General features: G+C 39.8%; 1 non-coding gene across 1 annotated transcript; it reads right to left on the bottom strand.

Annotated features, from left to right (window-relative positions):
- Nucleotides 1–754: 754 nt before the first annotated feature.
- Nucleotides 755–861, bottom strand: LOC121228464 (small nucleolar RNA R71). The gene has a single exon (XR_005926040.1). It is a non-coding gene; the product is annotated as a small nucleolar RNA R71 (small nucleolar RNA).
- Nucleotides 862–7,903: the final 7,042 nt, after the last annotated feature.

The raw sequence follows: 7,903 nt of genomic DNA, 5'->3' as shown, positions 1-7,903 counted from the left end.
TTATAAATCTTTAAAACCTATCGCGAATATCATGTACCAAGTTTTTGGCGCCGTTGCTGGGGAACTAAGATATTAGGAACACTCGATTTTTATTGCTTTAGTCATTTTACCTTATTTATTTAAATTTCTATTTTCCTTTCTAATTTTTCTTTTATTCGTTCCGGGCAGGTTTTTATAGTGTTTGACTAGAAGAAACCCGTCGGGACCATTACTGTTTGATAGTGAGATCGATCGCACAGTTCACAGAAACCGAAGAGAAATAAGGCGAAGGTTACGATACACAGAGGAAGAGAAAGAGGATGATACTTCAACCACAACTGAGGAGATGGCTGAAAACCAAGAAAATCCGCTACCTCCTGCAATTGCTGCTAATCAGAATCCTGCTCCACGTACCATGTATGATTATGCTAAACCTTCTTTAACAAGAACTGAATCGAGCATAGTTAGGCCTGTTGTTGCTGCAAATAATTTTGAACTGAAACCTAACACCATTCAAATGATCCAACAGTTTGTTCAGTTTGATGGTTTGTAGGAAAAGGATCCCAACGCTCACTTGGCGACTTTCTTAGAGTTTTGCGACACTTTTAAAATCAATGGCGTTTCTTATGATGCCATTCACCTTCAGTTGTTTCCCTTTTAATTGAGAAATAAGGCTAAACGATGGTTGAACTCATTACCACGAGGGTCAATCACTACCTGGGAACAAATGACCGAAAAGTTTTTATTAAAATATTTTTCGCCAGCTAAAATAGCCAAATTACGTAATGATATCTCTTCTTTTATGCAGATAGATTTAGAAACACTCTACGATGCATGGGAGAGATACAAGGACCTTTTGAGAAGGTGCCCTCACCATGGGTTACCACTCTGGCTACAGGTTCAAACGTTTCATAATGGCCTGAATCCTTCGACTCGACAAATGATTGACGTAGCCACTGGTGAAACTATCAATAATAAGACACCTGAGGATGCATATGAATTTATAGAAGAGATGTCACTAAATAATTATAAGTGGCAAGTCATAAGGACAAAACCAATGAAAACAGCCGACGTATTTAACGTCGATACGTTCACCATGCTCTCTAATTAGGTAGAACTTTTGAACAAAAAAGTTGACGATTTCTCAGTTCTTCACATGTTCACCCAGTAATGCAATGCGAAGCAAGTGGAGGTGGATCAAGCAATTCAAAATACCCATCCTATAGCCACAACATGGAGAACGAGAAGTTACATGGGTAATAATCCTCCATCTCAAAATAATCCTTATAGTAACACTTACAATGCAGGTTGGAGGAACCACCCAAATTTTTCATGGGGAGGCCAAGGAAATCAGAAACCACCACCACCTCCAGGTTTCCAACAACCACCTTACCAACAAGAGAAAAAACCTAACCGTAAAGAGATGCTAACAAAATTCATCTCGGTGTCAGAAACTCATTTTCAGAATACTGAGACAGTACTTAAAAATCAACAAGCGTCGATCCAAGGGTTCGAAACTCAGATAGGTCAACTCGCTAAATTGATATCTGAACGACCACAAGGTAGCCTGCTGAGTATCACTGAACCTAACCCAAGGGAGCAAATCAATGCAATTACCGTTCAAGATGAGGAATGGTTAGTTTCACCTGAACTAGAACCAAGGCAACAAACTGTGCTACGTAAAGGTAAAGGTGAGGTGGACCACAATGACCAGAAACCGATAAGAACAGAATACAAACCTTGTGTGCCATACCCAAACGCGATAAGGAAAGATCGTACAGAAGAACAATTCGGTAAATTCCTTAAATTATTAAAGAAGTTACATATTAACTTACCATTTATTGAAGCTCTTTCACAGATTCCAAACGCGGTCAAATTCTTAAATAAGCTTTTAACAAACAAGCGGAAGTTGGATGAGGCGTCGCATGTGGAGCTAAATGCAGTTTGCTGAGCCATACTATAGAATAAGCTAGCCACCAAATTAAAATATGCAGGGAGTTTTACGATTCCCTGTTTAATTGGTAGCCTAGATGCTAATAATGCTTTGGCTGATTTAGGGGCTAGTATCAATGTTATGCCTTACAAAATGTTTAAGCAACTAGGTCTTGGGAAACCCAAACAAACTAGGATGAGTATTCAATTAGCCGATAAAATAATCAGATTTCCTAGGGGGATTATTGAAGATGTACTCGTTAAAATTGAAAAATTTAGATTCCCAGTTGATTTCGTTGTTCTAGACATAGAGGAGGACAGTAACGTTCCTTTAATTTTAGGGAGGCCCTTTTTAGCAACCACTAAAACAATTATTGAAGTTGGCACAGGTGAACTCACACTTCGTGTGGGAGACGAAACAATCACCCTTCAAACTCGTAATTCGAATAACACATCGAAAATTGAAGGTGGTTGTATAAATCATACTATTAAAACTGACCATGTGGTGCAACCTACCTTACAGGAAACAGGTTCGAAGAACATATATGAGCCATGTTCAAGCAACATCAAAGGACCTATCTATGAAGAACGAAGGATACAAATCAATAAGCTAGATGAATGGTGGACACAGAAATCGAGAATACTCGATAAATCAAAATTGAGCCAGAACGAGCTCAATACCTCACCAAATCAACTTAAGGTTGGAGACAAAGTACTACTAGATGCAGCAGATCCTCGTAGTGCCACTTCTGAACCTAATGAAGAAATTCCTCTCACGGTACTCAGTATTTTCCCATCTGGTACAGTCGAGGTAATTCATCCCAAATTCGGCACTTTTAAGGTAAACAATACTCGTCTTAAACCTTATACTGATAAAGTTGATAGCAGAGATGAGGAGTGTAAACTCATTGAGCCACCATGATCACACACCAGAGAGGTAAGTCAAGCTTAGACTATAAATAAGCGCTTCTCGAGAGGCAACCCAAGCACTAACAATATTGATTTCTTTAAATTCTAGTTTTTCACGTCTAACCTACTAACTGATTCTCAGAACACAGGGTTTTCCCATCCACATAGCCAGGCACACGGGCGTGCCTTAGGTCATGCTCACACTACAGGAAGAGACACGGCCGTGCGATACAGCTGTGTGAAAAAAAGAAAAAAATTTCCCTAACACGGGATGCGATAAATTGCCACGGCCTTGTGACAGGGTCGTGGGCGAAACTACCAAAATAGCACGGGCATGAGACACGCCCATGCCTTGAAACCATGGTTGAAACTGAGAATTTAACACAGGCGTGTGACACGCCCGTACCATTCACCCATAGTCAACACTGTCAAACTAACACGAGTGTGGACCTATATACACGGGCATGAAAGAAGTGAATGAAGCAAGACACGGCTATGTGATACGGCAGTGTGCACCAACACACCCAAAGAACACGAGCGTGGGTGGAATGTTAGACGCGCCTAAATTTAAAAATCGTAAAACACACGGGCAAAAATAAGGGTACACAGGCGTGCCCCACGACCGTGTGCCCCAAAATCTATATAAACCCCTCACTATTCATCATCCCCCTCCCCAAAAATCCCTAATCCTAGCCGCTGCAACTCCACACGCCCTACCTGCCACGCTCGTGCGCCACCTATAACACGGTTTTCGATGACCCAAGCTTCTCCCTTTTGCGTTTGTTTTCTCTTTTCTCTCTATTTTCTTTAAATATTTTTCCTATTTCATGAGTTCTCTGATCCATTTGACTATCTTAAGTGAATATTCATAGTAGAATAATAGAAATACTCATGCTTATCATTAAAGAATATTTCCAGTTTTCATACTACATTCCTCCATTTTTCGTGCTTCCATGGATTTTATGCTTACCCACATGCATTCATGCATTAGATATTCTCATAGTCCTATTTTAATAACTTGATATATTTGCTTTAGTTATTTTTTAGTTTTATTTTCTTCATCTAGTTAGTGAGTCTCATAAAATATTCCTATTTAGTTTTGTTTTTTCTTTTTCATGCTATTTTTGGGGCGTATTGGTTCAATTTCAATTTTTTTCACTGCAAACATACCATGTCATCTTCACGAGGGAAGAAAATCGTCGTCCCCATCTCAAAGAAGAGGAAAGGAGCAGCATCATCCTCGGGTCCTTAGACGGAGATTAGGCACCCATTCCTCCAGGTTTCCTTGGGACCCCAGGAGGAATTATATCAGATATTACAGGCCCGACCCCTAGGTGTGGGCCGATGCATTCACTAGGCCGCACTTGAACTGATTCAATTGACTGACGCGGTCCGAGCCCTCCTGACGACTGATCCGTGGGGGCTCTTCTTTGAGATCGTCGAGCCGACGTATCCCGAGTTCACATTGGAACTCTACGCAACGTTCCATCTTCATACCGTCATGACCAACTTCGATGATCCTGGAACGGTCCACTTCCGTCTCGGTGGTCTAGTCTGCAAGTTGAGCGTCCCCGAGTTTGATATCGCATTGGGCCTATACACGGAGGAGTTCATGGATAAGGAAAACTTTGACAGCCTCTGTCGCTGCCATATCCACTACTCTCCCTCGAAGTGCTGGAACGCCTTCGTCCCTGCCTCGACCACCTACGATCCTAGCTGCTCCAAGGCATCGGCTCTCCCTCCCTCCTTAAGGTACTTACACGCCATCTTGGCTCACACTCTGACAGGGAGACGAGAGAGCACCGGTGTCGTCAACACTCACGATGCTTACTTTCTATGGTGCATGACGAATAGGCACATTATCGACCTCTCCTACTTTATCGCCCTCACCATCCGCCATCAGATGGAGCGACATAGGAGAGGAGTCATCTCGATCGAGCCCTATATGACTCAATTGGCTCGACACTTTGGGCTCCTCAACACAGTGGGACAATCATCCTCCCTCACTCTCATCTGCCAAATGTCCCCACAGGGCATCTCGAGCATGCTACATATGAGGATGATCGAGAAACGATGTGGCACCTACCCTCCTCAGTACCGCCTCATCCAATCTACTAAGAAGGAAGACCCAGAGGACATTACTGATGATGTCTCTCCATGTCACGAGGACCCAACGTCTCAGCCATCACCCACTCATCCAACTCATGCGACGGCTTCACTGTCTGACATATCTGAGCGCATTACACGATTTGAGCAGCAATGTTTTCAACTCTTTGATCACATTGATGCGACACTACATCAGATTTGTCAACACTTCCACATCTCATCGCCATCCCCACCTCGCGAACCATCTAGAGATGAAGATTTATAAAGAACTCCAAAGCTCACTATTACTTAGGAACTTGAAACTCCACTGGAAAAGGTTCTCCACGACTGCCATGCCCTGCTTAACCACGACCATAGCTACAAGAGATGTAATATTCTTTTGGCGCAGCACTTGTGGAACCCAAGCTCTACCACCACCGGAGTATCCTCCTCCACCCTCATTAGTACCTTAGCCAATTACTTTCCATAACTCCAATTCAAGGAGTCCATTCATAACTCAAGAAGTTTCACTTCTCTCCCTATCTTATGATCTTATATTTACATTTTCCAGTATATATATCTTTGTACATTGAGGACAATGTACATCTTAAGTGTAGGGGGTTATTTATTTCATTATCTGAAAAATTCCTGATTTTGTCTTATTCTCATGTGATCTTCTCATGTCATGATTAGAACGAATTTTGATTAATTTATATATTTTATTGATATGTCTTGAATTAAAACATAGGCATTCATGCATTGATTGTTTAAACTTTAAGACATTAGAGAATCAAGCATGCTAAGTTGATTTTTGAGAATTAAATGTTCTAGATTGTTTTCCCCAAGTTTAGGTATTATCTTAAGTCGAAATCATAGGTTTAAACATCAAAAAACAATAATTTTTTGTGAGATCTTGAGCCTTTAGAGCATCAATTATTTCTTTCATGCTCACTTCTATTATTGCTATGAGTGCGTCAATATTGAATCGTTATTCTAGAACTTGCTTGATTATGCATGTCAAAACCACACCATTTGATTTGATATGTCAAAATGATAAAGGCATTTAGGTTTAACCCACTCACTCCACACAAGCCTACCTTTATAATTAACCCTTAATGAACCCCTTTGAGCCTAACAAGCCACTAATTGATTTACCTTTAATATTAACCCATAACCCATTATTGTTGAAATCCCCTAATTTGATCCCTATTTTTTTCGAGATTTGATTTGAATCAATTGCTTAACTATGTTTTATTCTTCAAAGTTCTATAGTATTTGACTTGTTCTTAATATATATATACTTACATACATATTAGTAGTAATTCGTCATTTTTGAGCTTGAGTGTTAATTCCATATTCTGAGAAGAAGCTTACTTGTATTCAACTGATAATTAGTTATTTTTCTAGTTAGGTGATTTCTTCAAATCAATCTCGATTCTAACCTTTTCTTTCAGCTTGTGACCACACCCCCTAACCAAAGCCACATTATAACCCTCTAAAGACCTTTTTAATTGATGTATCATCTCAATTTCTAGTGGTGGACATTTGATTTTCATGCAAGCCTATGGTAATAACTTTTCATATTGACTAATGAGTGCTTTATTTGATGTCCTTAAACCCCTCGAGTGATTTGAGTGAATCTTTAGTGAGGATGTTAAACTCTGTGATATTTTGATAAAAGGTGATTACTTAGATAAGGGGGGACACCTATGTTTTCATGATAAAATGCTCAACTTGGAATGTTTGAAACTTTGATGTACTTTTAGTTGAATTTTCAATGTATGGTTACTTATGGATTATTTTGAGATATTATTGATAGGGATTATAAATTGAGAAGAATTTATTTTGATTGTGAGATGAGGATTTTGCTTGAGGACAAGCAAACACTTAAGTGTGGGGGTATTTGATAAACCGTAATTTATACATATTTTTATCCCATGCTTAGCACATTTATGGATGAATTCTCCTTAGATTTGGTGAATTCAATGCTCCTAATTCTTTAATTTCATGTTTTATACTTAGGTGAGCATAGGAGAGAAAAAAGAGCGAGAAACGGGCCGAAAACGGAGAAAATGGACCCACATGGGAAATCAACACGGCCTGGACTTCCTCACACGGGCGTGGCACACGGCCGTGTCCATTTGGCAGGATCGAAGCACAATTTACACGGGTAGACTACACGCCCGTGCCTATTCAACAGCCTTGACCACGGGCTGGAGTAATCGCACACGGGCATGTCACACGAGCATGTCCCTGCTGAGCCCAAGCATAGTCCTATTCAGAAAAGGCCACTTTTAGGGTCTTAGGCATTCTAAAGCCTATTTAAACACCTGAGGAGGCACTTAGAAGGGACACACAGAGTAGGAGGCAAGGAATTGCTCAAGGGAAGCTGATTGATCCATCTCAGAAGCCGAATTCATCGTCAAGACTGAAGATCTCCCTTCAATTTCCATTCAGGGGTTTTGAGTTTTCTTTATGTTTTGTATTCATTATTCTTCTGAGATATTTTCTTTTATAATTATGAACTAAACTCCCTAAATACCTAAGGGGAATGAAACCTAATAACGGATCTTGTTATTATTATCTAAATTGTATGATAAATATTTAACTTGTTCTTAATTCTTGTTTTAATATTTCAGGATATTGATTTAAGTTAATGCTCTTATTTAGAGGAGAAATAGACCCTGTCTAAGAGTAAATTTGTCATAATAAAGCGGATTCAATTGCACGCCTAGAGATAGGGTGATAAGATTTTACCAAATTAGGGTGAAACCTAATAAGGGGATCCATAGATCAAGTTAATGCAACACTAGGGCGTTAATTAAAAAGAGATTTCAATTAATATAACTTAGGGATTTTTACGGATCAAGTCAAATGAATAAATCGTCTGATTCAGAGTCAAATAACAAGTGAAGTCTAGGTGGATTTTTCCTTGGGTATTGTCTTAGTCAATCTAGTTTTCCCAAAAGCTTTTTCCCAATTTTCACTCTATGCACCC

The sequence above is a fragment of the Gossypium hirsutum genome, chromosome A04 (assembly GCF_007990345.1).
Source record: "Gossypium hirsutum isolate 1008001.06 chromosome A04, Gossypium_hirsutum_v2.1, whole genome shotgun sequence".
Lineage (NCBI taxonomy): Eukaryota > Viridiplantae > Streptophyta > Magnoliopsida > Malvales > Malvaceae > Gossypium > Gossypium hirsutum.
Note: the sequence above shows the minus strand (reverse complement) of the source record. Positions and strands in the feature narration are given on the sequence as shown.